Source organism: Gallus gallus, chromosome 28, assembly GCF_016699485.2.
Source record: "Gallus gallus isolate bGalGal1 chromosome 28, bGalGal1.mat.broiler.GRCg7b, whole genome shotgun sequence".
NCBI lineage: Eukaryota > Metazoa > Chordata > Aves > Galliformes > Phasianidae > Gallus > Gallus gallus.
The window spans coordinates 1,963,768-1,988,826 of NC_052559.1; the positions used below are offsets into that span (position 1 = coordinate 1,963,768).

Below are 25,059 nucleotides of genomic sequence, written 5' to 3' on the forward strand. Positions count from 1 at the left end.
CTCCTGTTTGTTTTTGCAAGTATGAATACGCTGGGACTGTTTTCTTTTTTTGCCAGGGGTCTGGGATGGGGGTGACCTCCCCGGAGGGGTCTGCAGAGCCCACAGTCACTGCGGTCCCCATTTCCCATGATGCTGATGGGACCCCCAGCCCCATTGCACCAGCAGCACCTCCAAATGGGAGCCCTATGGGTCCGGACCCGAGTGCTGCTTTTCTCCCCAGCATAACCATACTCCACTTTGACACGTCCAGCAGCATCCCACGATCCCCTCGTGCTCTGCAAGCAGAAGGCAGCAGCCGTCCTGCCAAAACCCCAGTAGCTGCTGAGCAAACATCCTAATGTGAACCAGCCCTGACAGAGCGGGAGGGAACGTGCCCGAAAAAGCATCGAAGGCGTTTCGGAGCCGTAACAAAAGCACATGATGTCACAGAGGCACTGCGGAGTGATCAGGAAGCACAGCCTGGGACCATTTGCATCCTTCCTTTTAACTAACATTTTCCTAATGACGTGCGCAGCGTGCTGAGCGGTACGCAGTTTCCATCGGCCCTGGGGGGGTTCGCTCGAGAGCCCACATGTTGTCATGCCCAGCCCCACACCTCACCCCTTCTCCTAAAAGCAAAAGAGCAAATGAAGTGTAGTGAGCCACCGAGGGGCTCCTGTTGAGGTCTGGGAGCCACTGCTGTTTGCCTTGGCTGCCTCCCATTGACCAGCCAAGCTGCCCTTGATCCGTTGGGTTTATCCGGCCCCACGCTGATGCCTTGTAGGATAACAGCAGAGCCCGGAGAGTTCTTCTGCTCCTCTGGGAATTCCTGCTTGCAGCTGCACATGCAGTCTGGAGAAGCAGCATGGGGGGATCTGCTGGGAAATGCCGCATGGTGGAGTCTGCTTGGCACACTGGCCTCATGGAGGTGCTTGCATGGGTGGTAAGAGAGCCCAGAAATGAGCAGTCTGGGGATGCGCCCTGGCTGTGAGTGGGCTCTGCAGTGGCACATTCAGCCGCTGTGCTTCCCAACACCTCCCCGTGGTGCAGCCCAGCCCATCCAGTGTGAGAAACTGTGGAGGAAATAGAATCATAGAATCGTGGCATGGTTGGGTTGGAAAAGACCTCAAAGCCCACCCAGTTCCAACCCCGTGCCATGGGCTGGCTGCCCCACACCAGCTCAGGCTGCGCAGGGCCCATCCATGGCCTTGGGCACCTCCAAGGATGGGACACCCACTTTTTGGAGAGCTCCTGTGCTCTCAGACAGGCGTCCCTAAGGAGTTCCATGCAGCTCCGTTCCATTCCTTTGTCCCTAAGGCCGGCTTCCCAGGGGATCTCAACCAACAATTCCTCAAAGAGGGATGACACCGTGCAACAGAGCCCAGTGCAAACCCAACGCCATCAGCTGCAGCCCCAGCTGCAATGAAGTCTTGGACATCTTCCCATCTCTACATCACCCCGAGAAGCTCCGGCTTCCCACCTGAGGTCAGCACTGCCCCACGCTCCCACTCGCAGCCGTACCCATTGGATTCCTGGAGAGGAACCACCGGAATGGGGTGAAAAATTGGCAGCAGACAGAAAGTACATGGTACGGAATGTCACGCTCCAAATCCACCACGAACAAGTGTCCGTAAACACCACGGGGGGAAACCTAAGCAATTAAGTCATTTTCAATGTCAAATAGCCCACGGACCCCACATTCGGACATGACAGATGAACAAAAACATAGGCATTAAAAATTCCTGAAAACTAACAAAGGAACAATGATTAATTTCTCTCTGTTCCAGGGCAATCGCATTATATACACACAAAGGAGTCATAAAAATTCCAGGATGACGGAACAAAATCCTTACAGAGCTCCACGGATAAAATACAACCGCGTTGGAAGGAGTTGGAATGGTCCACGGAGGGAGCACAGTGGCTGCAGCTCATCGCATGGAGAAACCCCTTCATCCTCCAGTCAATGATCCCATGGGGTCCCAACAAGGGGAGAGTCCACGGTGACAAACCACGGTGCTGCCAATGTCCCCGAGGAGCCTTGGGAAGGGAGGAAATCAAAAGCGCTTCCAGTCGAGAGAGGGTTTTGCTCTTCAGTTGTAGGGAAGATATTCCAAACCCAAACCACAAAGCAAATATCATTAAGGGAGGCCGTGGTTTTGCTCGTTGGCTTTTCAGGGGGATGTTTTTCATCAGAAACAGCTGTTTAGTCTGCAGAGGGACTCACGGAGGGCGCTGAGCAGTGCCCTGTGCTCTGCCCTGTGCATGGCCATGAGGTGGATGGGCGCTGGGAACCATCCCGCTGCCCACACCAAATGTCTCTGTTGGCATCGAGCCCAGCTCAGGGTCCTCTTCTCCCTCTGTCCACACCGCAGGGCAGCACTCAGCCAGCAGGGATCCTCTATCCTACTGGGAGGTGGGAAAGTGTGAAACTTCGGTGCGCCCGGGATGGGATAAGACATGGGGAAAAAAACCACGTGGCAACACATGGAACGGCTCCAGAAATGGCTCCAGAAATGGCTCCAGAAGTGGCGTAACACATCGCGGCGCCGGGACAAGAGCGGGATGGAGTGGGAGCCCGGGTGAGTTCTTCCCCATGGCTGTGGGGTGTCTGTGTCCCCACATCCCCACCCATCGCTGGCAGCAGCCCCGTTCCTCGACTCCTGTCCCGGGGAGGTGTGCCGGGCGAGAGCCATGGCAACTCTTACACAAAGTGTCAACAAAATCAGCCAAAGAATGACTTTCTCATGAAGTCTCCGGGGAGGCAGGAGGAACTCAGGCCAGACCTGCCTGCCATAAAACAGGCTTTAAATTTTTTGCAGCAGAGGCTGAAGCGGAGCTGAGCTGAGGGTTTGCTCCGGCTCCGTTGCGCCCAATGGAAGGGAATGGCTTGGGTCAATGGGAAGGGTCAGTGCTTGGGGAAGGGTCTTGGTGGGGGATGAGAGCGATGCTTTGCATGAACCCCACTTCTTGTTTGGCGTACAACTTGAAAAACAATTGTCCCTTAAAACTGAATTTTAGAAGGATTAATAATAATTATTTTGTTAATGGAAAAACGCAGCCCGAAGGCAGCTGTCTCAGATCCATCGCTCCTCCGTGGGCCATCCAGGACAGGTCTGCAGCTCCCGCAGCCCCTCCCGGCTCAGTCACACATCTGAAGCCGACCCCAAAACACAACCCAGAAGGATCTGACACAAAGTTGGGAACCCGCCAAGAAATTCCTCCTGGAAAGCAGTCGATCAGTGGGGTCTCTGCCTGGCGAACCCCTGTCGGTAACGGTGAATTACAAGCAAGCTCTGGGTTGAAATGAGGCAGAATAAATCTAATCATATTTTTATGAGCCCCTTTTCCTCCCGCGCGGGCTGAGCTCTGAGCACACGCTGTGCAGTGGGAAAGCTCTGCCTTCCTCCCCATCCATCCCCTTCGCAGGGTCGGATTGTTGCCAGATGGAGCTGCGATGGATGGGGTCCCCGGAGAGGGGCCGTGCCCATAGGGCACCCTGCCTGCAGCACGGCCGTCTCCAAAGGGCTCCTTCACACCTCCTTGGGCATGAAGGTCACAGAGCAGATATTCCCTGGTGCATTATAAACTGCATTTCAACCCTGCACTCAAATCTGCCCATCGTTCCTCCCAGGAAAAGGAGATTGGTTCCTTGGGGGTGTCCGTCTGGGAACCGAGGATGGATGGTGCCCAAGGAGCGATGCTCTGAGTGTGGGGATGCACGGTGTCCCAATGGGACCGCCCCGCACGATGCCACTGCCCAACTCAGCCCCTTTCCAACCATGGGGTTTGTTCAACCCTGCCCACAGCACAGGGTTGGATCTTTGAGGTCTCCTCCAACCTAAAACATTGTATGATTCTATGGGCTTGGAGCTGCTGTCTCGAAGCAGTCCTTGGTCTGCAATGGGATCGGCAGCGGTGGAACCATTGGGATAATGTCCTGGAACCACTGTGAGGGGGGTGGGAGATACAGCGAGTGCCCTCAGTGCCACATAACACACCATAACCTCTGGGAAGAGCAGCCCAGAGCCCGACCCTCCCCGTGGGTCCTTTGGGTCCTGTTCCCACCCCAGAGCAGCCCACGTCCTGCTGAGACAGCACTGCCCAATGGCTCAGACAAACCCCACAGAGGAGGAACCAGAAGTGCTGTTGGTGCTGCCGGGTCCTCCTCTCCTTGCAGAGGAATCGAACCACCCAGCTGTTGCTTTGCACTGGGGGTAATGAACACTTCTGCTGAGCACTGCAGCAGGGAAGTGCTGCCAGACCCCGATTTCCCATGGGTGCAGCACCCCTGGGCTCATGGCAAAGCGCTGCGGGGAATGTGGGGAGCTCAGGCTGAGGACTGCAGCAACTCTACAAATAATGACCCAAAGCAATTCGCCAGCTCTGTCGTCTGCTTGGTTGGGTTTTTTTTTTAGGTGACACATGAAAATGGCAGCTCGGAGCAGAGCTTTACACTGCACGCTTTGCCCCAAGGGATGCAAAGGACCTCGAGCATCCAGGGAGAGCAATAACCCAACTGTGAGCCACATCACAGTCAGGACACGGGGAGCAGCAGTGGGGTCTGGAGCAGCCCCCAGAGTGGGAGATGGGAACACAACACTGAGCTCTGCTGAGGTGATCGACTGTGTTGGAAAACCCATTTGTCCATTGGAAAAGGACGAGCCCAGCAAGGCGAGCGTGCCGGGCTCTGCTCGTCTGCACAAGGCACACACAGAGGGAAAAGAGAAATTAATTAAAAATAAAAGAAATGGAAACTAAAATGCATGCTGAACCAGCCTGTCTGAGCCCCCTGGGCTGCCATTGAGATGCACGATGCTCGCCCTGCGCACCCGCTCCTCAGCCAATAAATCCTCCTCTTCGTTAAACACTGCAGGTCTCAATTAATTAAATGAGCACAACAACCACAGCCCCCCTCAGCAATTAGAGAAGTGGCTGGGTAATTAGATGGAATGTTAATTTAATTTCCAGGAGGGAGAAGGGAAGGAAAAAAAAAAGAAAGGGAAAGAAGGGAAGCAGGAAGGGGCAAATGGGATTACGTTTGATGAGAGGGGAATTAAAAGTCACTCAGTCATAGAGCAATTAAAGACAAGTCCTCAGATTGCTCCTCTGGAAGGATGGGACCACCGGGTGGTGTTGAGCGATGCTCACCCCGATCCCTATGGGACCTCATGGGGACCTCAGGGACAAAGGACGGCGATGGGGACACAGCTCTGAGCTGAGCCGGGTGTGCAGCGCAGCTCAGTGCATCCCCTCCCCATCACTCAGAGCTGAAGGGCTGAACCCTCCCGCAGACCCCCATGGGATGAGGGCAGGAGCACTGCAGAGGGTAAAGCAGAGAGTCCGTGCCCCGACGCAGCTTTGGGACGCGGCACACAGCTCGCCAGCACCGCCAGTCTGATTTTATTAGCGAAAGCCACATGAGACAAAGCAGAGACCCACACGCCGGGCTGCCAACGCCAGCGCTAATTCGAGCACCTACAACTCACCAGCTTGTAATTACGATGCGGCGCATTCACAGCGCTCCGGCAGGAAGAAATATTTTCCACCAGCCAGACGGCTGCGTCTGGGCACTCAGTCCAAGGCTGGGAGGAGGGCAGTGAATGGAGGCAGAGCGGCGGCTCAGCGCCGGGCGGTGGCATGGGACAGCCCGCCGTGCCCACAGTGCTGCTGGCACGTGATGGGGGGCAGAGGATGGTGGCACGGGGCTGGGACAAAGTCCCTGTGAGCTGAGCGGGGGAGGATGGAGAGGCAGCGTCCCCAGCACCCGTGGGTGCTCCCACTGCTCTCCAGCCCCAAGGACCCTGTCTCTGTTCAGTGCCCCACAGCCCTACTTGGTCCCATCCCTGGTCCCACAACACCATCCCTGGTCCCACATCCCCATCCCTGGTCCCACATCCCCATCCCTGGTGCCATATCCCCATCCCTGATCCCATGGCCCCACTTCTGGTCTCATGGTTCCATCCCTGGTCCCATATTCCCATCCTTGTTCCCACATCCCCATCCCTGATCTCACATCCCCATCACTGATCCCACATCCTCATCCCTGGTCCCACATCCCCATCCTTGTTCCCATGTCCCCATCTCTGGTCCCACGTCCTCATCCCTGGTCCCACATCCCCATCCTTGCTCCCACATCCCCATCACTGGTCCCACATCCCTATCACTGATCCCACATCCCCACCCTTGTTCCCATGTCCCCATCCCTGGCACCATGTCATAGAATCACAGGATGGTTTGGGTTGGAAGAGACCTTTCAGATCATCTAGTTCCACTCCCCCTGCTATGGGCAGGGACACATCCCTCTAGACCAGGTTGCTCAAAGTCCCATCCAGTCTGGCCCTGAACGCTTCCAGGGAGGGGGCATTCACATGTCCCCATCCCCAGACCCAGATCCCCATCCGTGGGGTCAACCCCAGCTTTCTGGAAGCCCCAAAAGCCTCATGGAGATCACTGGGAGGGGAAAACCCTTCTGTGCACCTGGAATTAAGCATTCGCTTCAGCTCCATCCCTCCCACCAACAGCCCCTGAGCAATGCACTCAATCACCCGCGGGGTTTTGCAGGAGCTCCGCGTGCCCTCGGGATGCTGCTGCCCTTTGGTGTTTATTTGCTGAGCGGTAATTAGAGCGGTGTAATTATAATCAGCACTGGTTTACAGAAGAACCACTGGGCCCCCCCTGCTCTCCCAGCCACGTGCCAAAACAAACCGACCCGTGGGAGCCCAACTGAGCCGACCCAAAGCTTCTGCACCAAAAGGGATGCAAAGAGGGGATGGGAAACGGGGTGAAATAGGGGGCCGGGGGTCCCCACCCCTCCTGGGTTGGCTGCTGGTCTTTGGGAAAGAAAGGCTGCGGGGGGAGCGTGGGGCTGAGCTGGGAAATGGAGCCCAGAGCTTCGTGTGGAGCGCAGCTGCGAGGGAAGAAAAACCTCCTCAGCCCCAAAACCTGCGGATGAAAATATTTACATTTTCTTCCTGTGCTTTCAAGGCTGGCTTGGAAATAATAATAATAATAAAAGAAGCAGCGTTTCCATTTGGGGAAGCAGTTCCCTGATTTTTAGGGTTTTTTTTTTTATGGGCTCAGCGGGTGAAGCTAGAGCTAAAAATGCACTTCTTCGAATCAGGTGCTTTGGGAGAAGTGCTGTTGAAATGCAGCTCTAGGAGGGGGATTTGGACTGCTGCTACACATCGCCTCCACCAACTGCTGCCCTCACCTCCGCAGATAAAGCATTAATCCCCGGGCTTTGGCAGACCTCTGGGAGCTGGGACGTGTTGCTGCAGGAAGCCCAAAGGGAGCAGCTGCAGCTCTGGGGTGAGGTGAGGAGAGGGGCTGCGGGGCTGCCGTCGTGCCTACATTTGTGAAGTGTTTTCCCACCTCCCATTGCAAACTGCACATGCGATCTGAAGGACCACTGTCCTCCCAGTGCCACCTCTGCACTAGAGGCCCTGGGCAGCTGTCCTCATCACCATCCCCACTGCCATCCCATCTCCATCATCATCACCAGTGCCATTGTCATCCCCATCCCCATCACCATCCCCATCCCCATCTCCATCCCAATCCCCATCCCCATCTCCGTTGCCATCCCCATAACCATCCCCATCCCAGTCCCCATTCCCATCTCATCTCCATCTCAATCCCCATCTCAATCCCCATCGCTCTCCCCATCCCATCCCATCCCATTCCATCCCATCCCATCCCATCCCATCCCATCCCATCCCATCCCATCCCATCCCATCCCATCCCTTCCTACATGGAACCCAATGATGCAGCTGAGGAGGACACTGCCCTCATGCCCCCCATTTTCCATCCCTCTTTGCCCTGTCCTACAGCAGACACCAGTGCTGGGGGGGGGTATTACTTTTCCCCAGGGCTTTGAGGGGATTTAAATAGGATTGGGAAGGAAGGAACCTCTCTGCTGCTCCCAGCAGTGCTTTGGTGGCCTTGAGCCCAGCAAAGAGCTGCTCTGAATTGCTGCTGGCGGAGCTCAGACAGGGATGGACACTATTTCCTGAGCTGTTTACATTGCTGAGATGTTACACCTCATTCCTGGCGCGGGCCGAGGTGCCCATATGGATGCACCCGCGCAGGGCGAGCGCCTCCAAGGTGCTGCTGTCATTGACTGTGTGTTGGGAAGCAAAACAACAGAGCTCAGTGCTGCTGCAAGGTCAGACTGTAGGGAGTGCATGATTTGCAAAGGGGCTGGGGCAGAGCAGGGCTTGGGAGGAGGATGTGGCCATACAAGCTTGGACACGTGTCCATATTGCTTGGGCACGGAGAGCCTTCAGCACCCCATGAGCCACCAGGCAGATGCTTCTCTGCAACTTCAATGCCCCTGTATTTCTAAGCCAAAACCAGGCAGGGCTCATGGGTTATAGTGGTTTCCTCCTGACCCACACCAGCCTCATCCCAAGGCACGCTCAGCCCTGGGGCTGCAGCAGGACGGCTCTGCTCGCACGGCGGGCGCGCAGCCAGCCCCAACCTCGCCTCCGGAGGATGCGTTTGTAGACAGTTTACAGATCTGCCTTCCTGCTCTTAAATATTTGGGGTCCTTTTGTTTCCCCTCACCTGGAAAGGAGGTGTGAGAAAAGTCCCTGTCCCCAAGTGACACCGCAATGTCACCGCGTCCCTCCCGCACATCCCTCGTTTTGCAGCCAGCAGAGCAGGACATGGCAGCACAAAGGGGCTCTGTGCTGGCATGGTTGGCACCGGGCACACTGCAGGGGTTCAGCAGCCCCAGGGCAGCAACCTGAGCATGGAGCTCAGGGGAGTGCAGAGGTGACGCTGTTCTTCTGTTCATTCCTTTCTTTGGGGCTTGCAACAAGTGGTTTCCCCGCGGGCAATTTGACATGGAATGGTGTTTGTTGGAGCAGGAAAATGGCATTTTTCTTGTACTGCAACCCCGTGAAATGCTTTGGAAAGCCCTATGCATTCTCTTTTTAGGGGCACCCTGCCTGCCTGAGTGCAGAACCCAGCATGGGGTGCCCACCCCCATAGGAGCCCCCAGCCCCATGTGGGGTGAGCACAGCCCCTATCGCTGGGCTGCATCCTGCCCTTTTGTTCTCCAGTCAGAGCGTTTGGCCATTGGGTGCCAGCCACGAGAGCTGCTGCTTGCTTCCTCCCTTGGCACGCAGCAGTGCCGGGCGCCGCTGGCCAATTCCTGCTTGCGTAAACAGCGCAGCTAACGAAGATAAATGAGGCTGCATGACAGGGCATGGCGGATGCCAGCCTGCTCTCCCCAGGGAACCAGGGCACACTGCAGGGCCACGCGCTGCCTGGGGACCACAGCATCCCAGGAGGAGTTTTACAAGATGTCTTCATGGCACAGTAACCCCACAGTAACCTGCCTGCTCCAGCCAGGCAGGGGGTTCTCTTGTCCATTGGGTTTCACTGGGATGATGCCCTCCCTGTGCCACCACTGCATCGGAGAAAGGAGGCCATGGACAGTAACACTATCTCCATGCCAACTCCCATCCTCATTCCCATCCCAGTCACATCCTCATTTCCATCCCAATCTCTATCCCAATCCCCATCCTCAACCCCATCACATCTCCATCTCCATCTCAATCCCTATCCCCCATCCCAATCCCCATCCTCAACCCCACCACATCCCCATCTCCATCCCAATTTCTACCCCAATCCCCATCCCCATCCCATCACCACCTCCACCCCAAACCCCATTCCCATCCCTTGGGATGAGGTTGGGTTCCTGCATGGCTCAGCCCAAGGGGATCACTGCCACCATCGCTGCCCATTGAGGTTGATGTCCCCTCCCTGCGGTGGCGCCGCGTTCTCTCTGAGCCACATCTGCTCAGGGCTACAAGAGGTTAATATTAAAAAAAAAAAGAGAGAGAGAGAGAACAACAACGTCTTGAGGCGAGCTAATGCAGCAGCAGAACACAGCACCCTGCCAAGAAGCTTATCTGAGGCTCTTTGTGAACAAAGTGAACCCGGGAAGGTGGCGAGGCTCCGTGGCGGGGAGCGGGGATGCGCGCCAAGACCACTGCTGTTGGCCAGGGGAGAAATTTCCATCTTAGTGAGGAGCCACCCTGCTCTGATAACCATGCTGTGCCCAGAGCATGGCAGCGGGATGGGGCCCTGCTCCCCTGGAGCTGGCTCCGATGGGCTCTCTGCGCCCAACATGTGCATTGGGCCATTCTCCTTCAAAATTGGTCTGTTGGAATGGGAAAACTCAACCAAACGGCGAATACTGGGGCAGCATCCCATAGTATGGCACGGGGTGGGCGTCCCCCCTCCCCTTCCTCCATCCCAACACACTCTTCAGCACTGGGATGGGAAATGGGAGCTGGGGGCAGAAGGCAGGCACTGCGCAATGAGCCGGTCAGCCCTACAACCAGCCCTACAGCCCTACAAACAGCCCTACAACTACAAGCAGTGAATGAGCCGTATGGCTGATGGGAAAATCCGGGAGCAGCCAGACTTTCACAGCAGCCCCGACCTGAACTTTCTGCTTCTCAAATCCTCCTGGGGTCAGGAATGGAAAAAGAGCAGCTCCAGCCCAGCGCCCGGCCGGGGTCAATAAAAATCAGCTGTGACCGAGCGCAGCCCGCCCCTAATGGTGTTTATTTTTAATCGGGTGGGTTGGTGGCTCAGCACCGAGCCGGGCTCTGCCAATTCCTGGAAGCTTAATCCCCGGATCGCCTCTCCACAGCTACCGTGCACAGCAGAGCACAGAGCGGAGGCGGCTCTACGGGGCCTCGGTGCTCCCCGAAGGAGACACACAGCCAACCAAGGGGAAACGCAACGGGAATTTGGGGATTTTGGCTGCTTGAGCACTTGGGAATTCTTCCTTCTGCTCTTTGTCCCTCCTGGTGGGCAGCATGGAGCCACCGGGATGGGACAGCGCTGGGGGACCCCTACAAGCACAGCCCAGTAGGGACCCCAGTAGGACCCAGCACAGCACTGGGGTCGGTGCTTGGGGTGCCACATGGGGCAAGACATACCCACACCGCAGCTCTTGCATGAGCACTTGGCTTTCTCAAAGGATTCCCCATTAGGGTTTGGTTTATCTTGTCTTTCTCTTTCCTTCCTTTTGCAAAAACCCTGTTTGGACAACGAACGGCAACATCCTCGCTCCACACACACACGGATTAAAGTGAGCAGACGCCTGTTTGCTCAGCCCAGCCAGGGAACAGGACCTGAACCATCCAGCACGAGTTTGTTTTGTCCCAGCTGGAGGTTCCTGCTGTGGTTGGATGCCTGCAGCTGCAGCTCGCCTGCCCAGGACAGCCACTTCCCAAGGGATCGGGGTGAAGGAGTTGGTCCTGGCATGCTCAAGAGCTGCTGCTGCTGCAGGAGATCCCGAAAATTCTCCAACCCTACCATCTGCACAGAGCTCTTCCACCTTCTGCATCCCTGCACTGCACGAGGCACTTGAAAAGGAAGAAGGATGGGTAAATAGGTTGTGTTAATGGGTGGGCTCTCATTTAGATGCTCAGCGCTCCCTGCTGCTCTGGGGTTACCCCGTCATTCCCTCTCCTCAGCCAAAAGGAGAGGATCAAGGGAGCTGAGTGTCTCGCTGCAGCTTCTCGAGGTGATATCAGATTGTTGACTTTCTTGTCAACAGCGGCTCCGACTGCAAGGATGGATGGAGCCGCAGACCTGCACCAACACAGCTTCATGTGGGCACGGGGACCCTGAGCACTGCCCCTGGTGCCAAGCACAGCCCTGAGCAGAGCGAGCCCTGTGCAGAGCCCCAGGAAAACCCACAGGCAAAGGGAAGCGGGCACATCACACGCATCAGTTGCCAGCGAGCAATGCTGCCAGGCAGGAGTGGGGATGGGGGGTGGCCATGGGGTAAGCGTGGCACTGTGGAGTCATGGCTGAGCCCCACTCACAGGCAGCACTGCCAGATAACGGAGAGCTCGTTAAGCAAATTGCTCCCTGCCCGCTCTGTTTTCCTAGAGCCCCAGCCAGACCCCACGACTATTTATCTTGGCTTTGAAGTCTCCGCCCCTCGCTGCGCTGCATGAGCCGCGTAACCGCAGAGCTTTGCTAATAGGAACCAAAGCAGAAACTGCTGCTGAGCTCTGCAGGAAAGGAGCTCCAAGCAGCTCAGGGAGCGGGTGTTCCTATTCCCACTGGGAAACCCGAAAGCCACATCTACACCTGGGACTGTACACCGTTCCTCATTGCCACGTTGGCCCTCTCCACTCATCCACTTGAGTTTCAACCCAAACTGAGCCCTCCAGTGCCAATGGCGACGTTCTGATTCAGCCAAGGCCAGATCTGGGGCTTGCCCTCAGCCATCCACTGAGGCTAAAGGGATACATCAGCGGTCCCTACAGCACACAGACCTCGGCCCAGATGCACTGGAGCTCCTTTTGGGGCAGATTCCCTGATTCACCCACCATTTCCCTGATGGCAGCAGTGGGACTGGAAAGCCAACGCAGAGGGATAAATCTTTCCTCACATCTTCTTGCATCCCAAAGGCTCATGCCTGGACAGGGACAAATGGAGCGTGCTACACTTCAGGCAATGCAGAGGCACGCGGGGGAGTGGAGGGCTGGAAGCAGACGAGATGCTGCAATGGCCAGACCCAACCCACTGCTTGGGAAGCGCCTGTGAGCCGGCCAGACCCACAGCTCTCACCCCCCATCGGCTCCGTGACGCTTTGGATTCCTTCTGGGAATCCCAACATTTGGGAAATTCCCAATAGGAATCCTTTCTCATCGGCCTTCCTGGCCAACCCAGCTGCACCTCCTCTCCATCAGCATCCACACATCCCCCCGTGCATTCCTGCTGCCCAGCAGCGCCGGAGCTGCTTTCCTTCACCCCGCAATTCTCACCAATGAGGTCATTTTTATTTCCTGAGACAGTGGCCAAAGCCCCCCAGCAGCTCACCAACACCAACGTAATGAGAATTCTTCTTTGTTTCAAATGTAATTCACAGCTAATATCTGGCATGAAATACTCCAAAGAGAATGTGCAGATCCCGGCCCCGAGCAAGAGAACGGGGGCTGACTCCCTTTTAGTCTATACACACACATATGCGTATATACACAGCATATAAACATATATGTGTATGCTCATATACACAGAGAGCTTTTACAAACCTGCCACGCTCCAAAGATGTACAAAAATCACTGCCTTCAATGCAAAATTTCCCTTCTCAGAACCGGGAATCGGAAAGGGCTGAGCCCGGTGTTTGCTGGGAGGGTCCATCCATCTTCCTTCCCCTTAGCACTGGAAAGAATGCCCCCAACGTCCTTGGGTGGCTTGACGTCCTGCTTTGGCCATTTTGCTCCTAACGACTCCAGGAGGACGACTGATACGCGGGCGGCTCGTTCTGGGGAATCAGGCTGAGTTTTATTGGGGCCAGGAGTAGGCTTCTATTTTTCCAAGCTCAGGGAAAGCGTGCTCAGGCTGATAAATATCTGTCAGCAAAGCTATTAGCTGATTGTGTGAAGGCAAGAAAGCCTTCTGGCATTCCCAGCAGAGCTGCTTGACAGTCTGTTCCTCCACGCAAGATTTCCATTGCATTTCTTAGAGTGTTTTCTGCAGCACTGCACAGGCACTGGTCTATTACCAGCAGCTGAACGGAATGGCAAGCATCGTTCACCCAAAAACCTCTATTGAGTGGCGGCGCAGCATCACTTCTCCTCTTGGTTCTCCCTCCCTTTGAGGATGCATTCACCTCTGCTGCAAACTCAGCACCTGCAGTGTGAACCCCTCGATGCTACAGCAGGGACCCACAGGGGACCCTCGCAGGGAGGGATGGTGCTTCTGTGCCTCAATTCCCCATCCATAGAATAAAATCCACAGCCATTCAGTCCCAAACCACCCACACAGAGCATCACCCTGCAGGTGATTCCCACCGCTGTGCAGCGCCAATCTCAAAGTTCCCATTCCCAGAGCGATCCCATGCCTCTCTGGGAAGTTCCTACATCACAGAACCACAGTGGTCAGAACAGACGTGGATCTGGGGATCACTCATTCCAACACCCCCCCAAAGCACATTCCATACAGTGGATTGCTTGGGGTGGTGAAGAGAACCCCAGAATCCTCCCCCCGGAAGCCCCAGCACTGAGCAGCAGTGAAAAAGGACGCTCACCATTTCCTCCCTCACCTGCCTGGTGTTTAACACCAGCAGTGCTTTACGGCAGAGCAGGGAGAGGCGGTGATTTATCGTGCTGAAATAATTGGGGTCAGCAGAGCTGCCACGCTCCTCGGGGAGCACCGCTCAGCGCTGCCTCTCCTTTTGGCAGAGCTGGCAGCAGCGAAAACGGTGATTTACTGCAGCAGCGGAGATTTATATCTAATCCTCTTCTGTAATCTCTTCCTCCAGGAAGCTTCGGGATGCTGTGGGTGGGAAGTCGTGCCTGCAAGGACTGCAGTGTAGGACAGGTGCTGCGGGACCCATCCCTCTGCGCCACATTGTGGTGGGGTGGGCGTGGAGAACCTCCTGCCCCATCGCCTCCCTCCAGCCGGGACGTGGCTGCAGAGCTTGAGCTCTTGCTGAGAAAAGCCAGGCGTGTCATAAAGCAGAGAACTAATTGCCCCCAGGGGTCCTGTTAAGGCCGGCAGGATATCCTGTGGGGCCAGGAGAGCATGGCTGGAAGCACCACGAGGTCGTGGTGTAACCACTGCAGGCAGCACAGGGGCGTGGAGAGGGGCAGTGAGAAAGCCTGGCTTCCCACTGGGCACAGAGGCAGCTCGGGTCGCTTCCCAGCAGGAATTGTAGCGCGGTTTGGGTTGGAGGAGACCTCAACCATCACCTCGTGCAACCCCTGCTGTAGACCATTCATCCCATTCCTCATCCACCAAACTGTCCAGCCATCTCTCTCTAAGTTAGAGACAGGAATGCTGTGTAGGACTGTCTCAAAGACCTCATCCACTCATTTTTAGGATGCTCACAGACTTCTGTAAGCCACCCCCCCCACTTCTGCACTGCTGAAAGCAGCTTTGAAGCCAGACATCCCCCCTGCTCCATGATGCTTGGCACATTTAACCCCCACCTAACAAGTCCTGCTAATGAGGGGCAGCCATGATGAGGTCACAGGACATTCTGGTGACCAAGGGGACATTGCTCCGTCTGCTGCTCATCCTGCGGCAGCGGGGAGATAAGGAGCTCTGGGTCTGGTGGGAACTCTGACAAGGAGGCTATTTCAGGCTGGCTCCCATCCCAACAGGCTTAGGACAAGCCTGACCTCATATCTTGGGGGGTCTGCAGCCCACGCCCCACATTGCTGCTCACTGCTGGTCCCAGTTCCCCTCCACCCCCTGCACACAGATCACAGACATGCACAGAGCAGAGGATTCCCACCTTCTTCACCCAACTCATGCTGGGTGATTTCTGGGCACAGTGGGGAGGAAAGGATAGATAGAGAAAGGCAAAGTCATCTGCCAGCTGCAGAGAAAGCAGTTTTCATGGGATGAGAAATAAAAGCAGTCAGCAAGAGGGCTGTGGGACCAGGGGCTGCCACCCATCCTGGGTGCTCGGGAAGAAGAGAAAGGGCAGAAGGAGCCTGGTGTTCAAACAGGGAGATATGGAGGAGAATTAAGCAATGGGCTTTGCAGTATAAACACTGTGATGGAGGGGCTTTGTATTCCAAATAAGCAAAGGCAAATTAAAGGAGAGAAGCGGGGGAAGGGAAAGGAGGAGGAGGAGAAAGAGGCTGAGCAGAGAGCTGTGCCAGGTGGAGAGAAAGCAGTTCTGCTCCTGGGGAGGTGTTTGGGGAAGAAAAGGCTGAAAAAAAAGAGGGGTCCCAGTGCCTCCAAGCAGAAGTAGGAGAGCTGCTGTGGGGGAAGATGGGTATGGGGTCTCAGAAGCAGGAGCCAGTTTGTCACACGGCCACAGCGGGTGCTGATGGGCAGCCCTGAGCTGAGGAGGGGGCAGTGTCCCTGCCTCTGTCTGAGCAGGGAGATGACAGGGCTGCACCCTGAGCACACATCACCCTTCAGTCCACGAGGATAAAAAGAATGGAGGATGCCTGCAGATACATGAAGGTGAAGGTCACTCCCAGGTGTTGCTCCAATGGCACAGAAACCTTCTCCCACCAGACTTGTTTTTCACTCCCTTGGCATTCTCAGGATGGTTTGGAGAGGTTCCCAAGCCCTGCATCCCTCTCCCCACCCCAAGTGGGGGGATGTGACCCATCGCCTCCCCTTCCCGCAGCTCAGGGGCTGCTGTCCCACCTCTGGGGACGGCACAGAGAACAGAAGCAGCTCCTTCAGACACCAGCAGCTCTTTGCAGTGCTGCAAAGCCTGGGAAAGTTCCACCCAGTTCATCAGCAGGGCTGCAAACTGCCGACTCAGGGAAACAGAAGCGCAGTATCGATTTGCAGGAAGCCAAGGGCTGGGTGCCTCAACACCAGCTCCACTTTCACTCATCCCAACAGGTTTCTGAATGCTGTGACACATCCCTACGGGGTCCCCAAGCTCCTGTGACATCCTCAGTCCCCTCCATTCACCAGCCCTGCAGCTCTGTGCAGCTTCACGGTGGACCTGCATCGATCTGTCCCAGCTCTCAGGTTCCTATCTCCATTTATCAGGCCTTCGCGTTCTCCTAATCCCATCTCAGCCCTCCCCAAAGTGCTGAGATAAGAGGCAGGCTGGGAAGGCTGATAAAAGGGAACTGAGCAAATCCATTAATGCTGTTTCTGTGCCAGGAATTACAAACCTTGGCCCACGTTAATTACACTCGCCAACCAGAGTCCCAAGGCACCAAAGCCAGGGAGGAAAGTCAGTTTCACTCACAATGTGTCCTGAGGAACAAAACCCAATACCTGGAGGACCAGGACTCCTTGGTTCCAATTGCACGTGGTTCAAACTCAACTGATTTGCTGAGTCGGGGCAAGCAGGGTGCTCCCACCCAAGCAGCTGCAGCACTGATCCCTGCAGCAAACACCTTCCTTTGGCTTCTGTGCCCAGAACTTCACTGCAGAAAGGTAAATCCTGCAGAGCCCACACAGAGCTGCTCCACAGACCTCCGCAGCACTGAGCCACCACGCATCCAGAGGTGCAGGGATACCATTCTCACCCTTCAAGACGTCTCAGGATCTCTAATTAAGAAAATAAACCAACTCACAGTGCCCCAAATCGCAGGAAAAGTCAAATTTGGAGGATTTTGTTAAAGCACTAAATCAAGAGAGTGAGTGGGGCAATGCAGCAGGTCAACTGGAACGTGTTTTAATTGCAACCTTTGGAAGAAAAGTCCTTGTATAAATGGAGATTAATGGGTGTTTCAAGAGACAAAGTTGCTTTAGTCTAACCCTTCCCCTCCCCATTTTCCTTGGTACGTGGCCTAATGGATGTGTCAACAATGTCAAACCCAACAAAAACTATTAAAATACACTCATCCGACCAACACCCTCTCTGGAACAGCTTCAGATTTTAATTGATTTCTTCTAAAAACCAAATCCTTTCTGGGGGGAGAAAAAAAAATAAACCGCAGCCACTCCAAGAAAAAACAAACACGATAAGATCTGCCCAAGATGCCTCTGTTCATGGGAGGCAGAGGCAGGAGCTGCACTCCCTGAGCAGGACCTCAGCATTGGCACACAGAGCACAAAGCACCGACTCCATCACAACCGCAATGGGTTTCGCTGTCTTCCTCCCACCTCCCACTTAGGCAGTCCGAGGGCTCGTTAAGAAATACAACTAATTATGGTGGATGGCTGGCGACTGGGGGCTATTACTCATCCCTGTGCAGACACCATGAAGTGCTGTGCTGAAGAATTCAGCTGCGATGTGGTGAAACATTATTAGAGGTAACATAGGCTCTGGAGCAGCGGTGAATTAAATAAATGCACGGGCAAAGGGACACAGAGGCTGCAGCAAAGAGGAGGGAAAACCCAGGATGACATTCAGCAGCCCAGGCTCCTGCTCAAGCACTTTACTCTACACATGTGGTTATGAAGTCTGCAACACAGTGGAAGAAAGCAGAGGAGCTTCGAATAAAACCCAAACCTCTCAACCCCCGTGCAGTATCCAAGCTGCAACCAAACAACTTCTCTAAGCTCTTTTGTACCTACATCCATGTGAACAGCTTGGAGATTACCTGGCAGGAGGAATTAGGGCTTTATACTACAGCAGAGAAAGGAGACACAGCACAGCAGGACAGGATTATTTCATGCTCACGCTGTTTCAGTTCTACACCGTGGGCAGCTCAGCTCAGACCACAGCCTGCTCAAGAAACACCTGCAAAGAAAATGCTCCTGCCCAGGGAAAGGGGGAAAAACACAGATAGGATCTGCCAGGTCGGATCCCTGCAATCACACCAATGGTTGCATCAGGACAGAAAATTAGCAAGAGGTGGTGAGGCAGCTTACGGGAAAACGCGTGGAAGGAGAGCAATGTTTAACCAGACCAGAGGAGGAGGGAGGTGCGCAAAGCACACAGATCACAATCAGCAAAATCTCCTTCTGCTTCAGCTCTCCCACACTGGGTCATCTGGGAGCAGGACCCCGAGGGCAAGCAAGGACGGTGCTCCTCCTCACAGGTGCCACTGCTCCTGCTAAGCACCACCCAGCAGCACTTATCTGCCCATGTGGCATCTTAATCCGCCCTCATCCCATCCTTCACAGCGATGAAGCTGTAGGGCTGAGATAAAGATGCTCCATGCAGCAGCAGAAGCACACAGCCCACCGTGCCCCAAATCCAGGCAGGAAAGGCATTTACAGCCTCAGACCCCATGGTGGGTTCCAGATAAGCATCCACCGGACACAGCACTGGGGCTGGGGGAAGGAGGCAGCCATGGGGTGTTGAGATTTGCAACCCCACGCAGTGGGCCATGATCCTACCTTTAAACATTCCCCCTGCTCCTTAAACTACAGCTTCAGGAAAATCTTCACCTGCTCTTGAAACAGGTTGCCTCTTTGCGACAGTTGTTTTGCTGCTGGCATTAAGTGCCTGTGTTAGCAATCTGCCCTGTAGGTCACAAACGCATGAGCAGGCTCCATCTGCCTGTCCCTGCCTCCCTTTAGGGTGGCTTTCAGGGATTTACTTAAAGCAAGGTTATATTCTTAGTGCCTTCCTAAGCTGCTTGCACATTTGGACATGGAACCTGTCCTCTGCTGCTCTGCTGAGCAGGGGCTGCATGGGGAGAAGCCCTTATGCACTGATGAGGTATAGCCCCCTCCAACCCCCCCTCGAAGCCCCACATCACCCCACACTTTCTCCCTGGACGTGAGTACTGCAGTCACAACGCAAATGGGCACCCACTCATTGGAGGGGTGGGGGGGAAACCTCCTGGATGTGGGCAAATCCAGGTCCCACACCAACCACCCACCTCCAGGGACCCTGCAGGAACTCAGTACTTGTGAGATATCTCCCATCTGCCTAACACTGCTGTGAGCAGCCAAGGGATCTGACTGTTGATGGGACAGGGGGAGCGCACGCTCTGAGCCAGCACAGAGAGCACGTGGCTCATCCCTGCTGGAGGGGTGGGGGGTGGCAGGGAAGCCATGGAGCAGGCAGCTTGCCAGGGTGGGAAGGCGATGTCAGGGCTCACTGCACACCCTGCAGCCTCCCCATGCCCCACCAGTACAGGGAGTTCTGGTAGCTCCGCTCACGTTTCGGATCTGAGAGCGCAGCCAAAGCCCATTTGCTTTCTGCTGGACTTGTCACGTCCTGGGGCTTGCCAAGGTCGACGTGGAAGAAGCTGGAGGCTGCTCTCAGTGCCGCTACTCCTTCACCCTCCAACCATGCAGGCAGTGCTGCCAGCAGCTGCTCAAGCCGCAGCAGAGAGCCAGGAGGGGTGGTTTGATGTGGGTAAGCACCCTAAAGCTCCTGTTTGAGATTCATTAGGGCTGCTAAACCCAAAGCTGGCTCCCTTGCACTGTGGGAAGGAAGGGGAACATCCTTTCATCCTAAAGGAAACAAAGCTTTCTGCAGGGAAAGCTGCCTGCTCCTCGCTTCTCTCCCCACACACCTGGATGGACCATAGAGTCTTCTTTTCTTGCAGGAGGGCTGAGCCAGCCTTTAAATTACACTGACACCAAGGGCATGCTCTGCATTGAGCTGCAGGCAAGCAGATGGCACGGGATGGCTGCAGTCACTGCCAAGGGCATGGATCGCCCTGAGGCAACGCAAAGCCTAAAAGGGCACAGAAATGAAACAGATCCCCTACAACAGAGGGGTGCCATCTCCTGTTTAGGAGGAGGAAGAAAAAAAAACACATGGAGTATGCAGAGAGTCAAAGGCTGGGAGGGGCTTTGGGTAAAGCTAGCACTGAGACTCTCATCCTCTCCTGGGCTGGCAGTGCATGAGCAGAGGGACAGGGCCGTGCTTCCTCACTGCTGTTCCTAGAACAACATCTGTCCCCAAGCAGGGCACTTCCCAGGGACACTGCCAGGGGCTGAAGCACAGTGAAAGCTCAAGAACATCCTCCCTGACCAATGAGCAGAGCTTGTGCAGAGTGCTTCAGTACCCACTGCTGGGAGCAGTCACAGGCCACGCTATTGCGATTAACAAGCTAAACAAAACCATCTGCAACCCTAAACATCAACACGTGTTGTTCCCCTCTGACTCGTACAAAACAGACGTGGGGACAAACAGGCAATACAGAAGACCTCAGACTGCCCACAGGTTCTCCAGGAGAGTTGGTTGGGGGGAAAAGCTGCTCATAGGTTTGGAGAAGACGACATCTCTCACCTGGGATATGGCAGACACACTGCGCCAGGAGGAGCTCTGCGTGGATGAGCCCAGGTTGGCCCATAGGACCTATGGCCCTCCTGGAGACCCTGCACCAACACTTCCTTCACAGCTGAAAAGGGCGCAGATGAGGATGAGTCTCCTTCCCTGAGATGCAGAAGAACCAACACTCCTGGAGGTGCACGCATCCAGTGCAGGAAAGCAGCAGTGAGGCCGAGCAGCCACACACCCTGAGCAGAACCCAGCTGCAAATCTGGAAAGAAGAACACAGAGGGGTGAATGGGAACTTGGTGGGGCAGACATGGAGCTATTATTCATCAGTGACGGGAAAAGTCACCAAAATAGAAGATGTGGAAGCTTCCAGAGCTGTTTGTGAAATGGGGCCAAATTGGACTCATAGTTTCAGCCAAAAAGGGGGAAATAATTAGAAAAACATTGAAATGCATCATTTTTAGTTTTTGTTTTTAATTCCCATCTCCTAAGCCCCTCCTCCCCACCCCCCCATGAAACATTTCACTTCGGAAATGATGAAACATTGCAGTCGCAGCAGGATCTTGGAGCCTTTGTCCCAATGAAATGGGAATGTTTATTCGGTTTGTCACTCACTGACTGAGTTAAATGTCAGGAGAAAAAGCAACGCTGAAATTTCCAAGTAAAAAAAAAAAATACATTTTTTTTTCTTAAAAAGTGCAAAAATGTTTCATCTGATGGTAGAGGGCATTAGAAGAGGCCAACGAAAGGGCTGATGGCACGCACCTCTCCTGCCCCAACCCTCACCTCCCTGACCCCATAGCAGAGCACTTTGGGGTGAGCTGACCTGCACAGATAGAGGACAGGAGCCTTGCCTCCACCCAACCCAAGGAGCTGCCCCATAGCAGCCCTGGGGAGAACATACTGAACATTGCCATGCCCACCACATCCTGCCTCCTCCTGCCAAGCACTCAGCCCCTCGCTATTTTCGGGTTTGATAAAAGATCTGGGGTCTCCTCCAAGCTTTACCAAGGAAGGGTTGAGTGTTATAGCCAAGAGATTCCACTGTTCCTCATTGCTTGCCCATTTCCTTCCCTTCTCTCTTGGAATTCCCTGCCCACGCTCCAAGTAGACGTCACAAACCCCAGACTCTCCATTATGGTTCATTATTGCACTTTCTCCCCCTCGAGAGCACTTATCACAGCAGCATAACCTCCCCAACAGCCCCAAACTCCAACCTCCTTCCAGAGGTTTGATTGGATTGACAGCCCATCCCAAAACCACACAGGCCTTGCCCAAACAACGACCTTTAACAACTCCTATCCGTGGGCCAAACGCTAAGTCAGCGCTCTGAGCAGCTCGTAAAGCAGCAGAGGGGGAACTACGACAAGAGAGACTTTGCCAAATGCCATTAGGCAGCTGTCTGCCCAAAGCCTGGCTGTGCCAATCACAACCACTTGAAGAGCGCACCCCATTTCCACAGCATCCCATGCAGGTCTCTTTGGGGGGCACTGAACTCCCTATGCCTGTCCTTGGGAAATGCCCAGCACTGGGAGGAGAGTGAGACCTGATGATTGGGAAGAATGGGAGATGGGGGTGAAACCAGAGAGGGGAAACGTTTAAGCTTTAATCTTGGAAACAGCTTCCTGACAGTAGATTTATGAGCAATGGGAATAGTCTCCTTTGCAGAAGGCTGGAAGCTCTACTGCACGGAGCTTTGAAAACAAGACCGGATAAAAGAGGAGGCAATAGACATGAGGAATGGGTTTTGCCTCAACCAAAAGACAGATAGGACCCAGTGGCTCACTTCCAGCTCTGGCTGCCCGCCTCGTACACAAGCAGCAAATCTCACACCTGCCTTCCGTGACATTTGCCCATGTACACGATTAACCAGCAAGGGCTGTCAGAATACTACAGCGCCGCTATGAAAGGCATCCAAACAAATGTGACCGGTCCAAATTTCTATCCCCACTCTCGCCCGCTGCAGCTGCAGAGGTGACCTCTCAGGGCAGCCACAGAACCTCATTTTTCAGCTCACGCCTGGGTGTAGTAGCCAGAACCAGGGGCTCAACACATCCGACTTTTGTGCAGCAGCCTGTGGAAGGTGTATTTTCCTTAATGCATGCATCTTGTTTTACTTGGACGTTGAAGGAGCTGAACTTTTTCTGACTTGGTTACTCCTGTATATGTATCACACTTTCCTGTAATCAACCTTTCCTTTCTTTCCCCCCCCCACTTGGCCTTTTGCAGTATGCTGTTGGGTATTGGCTTTCTCCGAAGCTGCTTTGGTGCTGCTGACGGATGCTAAGCCCGGCTCTGAAAAACAGAGCACTTGCTCACCCACAGAAACAGCCCAGCTCAGGCTTCCAAACCACCCCTTTCCCCACCCCGCTGTCAGCCTCAGCTCAACCAGGTTACAGCAAGAGCGGAAGGAGCCAGCAGAAAAAGCACATCTCAGCTCTGAGCAGAGACCCTCCAGCAACCCCTACCTGCAGCCAGGTCCCCATTGCACTGTGCATAAGTGACCGTGCTGCTGCACAGCACACAACACCTGCAGAGCCACAGTGCTGCAAGCTTCATGCTCCTCTCTCACCACCAGAAAGCTTGCCTGAGGCTGAGCCTCATAAACCCACCACACCAGCGCCCTGAGAGGAGATTAGATGTGAAAGCCTGACCTCAGCCAAGTACTGCAAGTCAAAAGCGCTCTGACTTCAGGCTCACTGCCCCACAAAAACATCAGTGAAATCACTTCATTAATCCCCACGGCCTCGTTTCCTTCCTTCCTTCCCTCAGCCAAGCTGAAGCTTAAAATAGTATTCTAACATTCCTCATATTTCTCTCCAAAACTAATTAATATCCAATCAGCCAAAAGCTCTTCGCGCAGCAGCTTGTCTCAATCACACAACCTGCCCACCCTCGGCAAGAGCAGAAGCACCCTGCCAGGCTCCCAGCTCCTCCCAGAAGACATTTCTGATAGAGCATCTGGAAAGAACTGTGTGAAGGTGGCAGAAGGGAGGAAAGCACCAACATTAATGCCCCACCTGCAATCCTGCCTCCATCCCACACACACACACCACCCTGCCGTGCCCATAAACACACACACTGCAGGAATTCCCTGACACTGCAGGAGCAGCTGCTCATCACCAGCTTCTAGCAGCCCCTAACGGCAAACCACAGGGCACCTTCTGCCTCTTCCTCTGTTATTGGTACCTGCACTGCAGCAGCAGACTGAAAGCACGTTCCAGAGGAGAGAAAGAGGAGATGGGTCTGCCTCCATTCAGCCAGCCTTCCCAGCAGACAGGATCAAGCATCAGTCAAACAAGGGTGCACAGGTGGCAGTGTAGCTGTAAGGAAGGGAGGAGAGCCTGAGATGGAAAGGAAACCTCCCCCAGAGGTTTCACCTCCCCAGAAGGCATGAAGTCCTTTACCACAAGGTATTTCTTGTTTAAGTCTCACTGAGCGATGCTTCTGGCACACAGGGACACAGATCAGGGAGGAGACTGCGAAGAGTGCTGCAAACACATGGGAAATACAGCAGCTACACGGGATGAAAAGGTCACAGGCGTGCAGCCAAAGAACTCAACACAGTGGTTTATTTTGCAGCCCCAAATTCAACCTATAGAGCAAATGCAAGGCTTGGACTGTACCCTGGGCAGCCTCAGGAGCACCAGCTGGGACAGCCTCCTTAGCTCAAGTGTGGTAACAGGTGGCAGCACTGCAGGGCTATGGTGCCACGGTGGATAACCCCAGTGCCAAGGACTGGTGGCTCTGTCACATTCCTCTGCCCACTGCACAGGGCATGGGCTGATCCTCCCCATCAGCACTGCATACACACCATCTTTGTGTGTCAGCCGGGTGGGAGCCGGGCAGTGCTGCCAGAGGGCAGCAAGGAAACTGCCAGAGCAGCTACAGCACACTGCTTACAGGACAGACAGCACAGCACCAGGGCACAGCGATGGCTCTGAGCACTGTGAGTACCCATACCCTCTGTTTAGGCTGCCTGGCCTATGAAAAAACACCACCACCACAGCCACTCCATCTGAGCACCCCGCCGTTCTGCAGAGCCCCAGCTGCTCTACCAACAGGCAGAACCCACTGCCAGAAGCCCTTCTCACAGCAGAGCCCCACAGGACACGGTGAGGCCACGGGGGCAGCTCCCAGTCCCGGCCACCCCCAGCCCAGCTCCGAGGAGCAGTGCAGTGCAGCACCGCCTCGCTCAGCGCTGGGGCAGCCCAGGCCGCAGAGCCACCACAGAGCCCGGGGGAAGGGCGCGGGCCTAAAGCCTGCAGGCCGACCTTCTTCATTCGGGGCTGGGGCGGCCCTTCTCCTCACAAGGGGCAGAGCTGAGAGGGCTCACGGCCTCTCGCAGTCCTCAGTAACACCGCAACCCCTCACGGAGCCTAACTGAGCTCCTCGATACGACCGCAGGGACAGCAACCCACCACCACGTCCCACACCACCCGCCGCTGTGGCGCGGCCCGCGCTCCGCCCTCCCTTTT

The 25,059-nt window shown here is 55.0% G+C and overlaps 1 long non-coding RNA gene across 1 annotated transcript; it reads right to left on the reverse strand.

The window, feature by feature from the left end:
- Positions 1-1,092: 1,092 nt before the first annotated feature.
- On the reverse strand, positions 1,093-24,837 carry LOC107055338. Its single transcript, XR_003072062.2, has 4 exons — positions 23,989-24,837; positions 23,771-23,904; positions 20,591-20,843; positions 1,093-2,382 (listed from the first exon to the last, which is right to left on the reverse strand). It is a non-coding gene; the product is annotated as an uncharacterized LOC107055338 (long non-coding RNA).
- Positions 24,838-25,059: the final 222 nt, after the last annotated feature.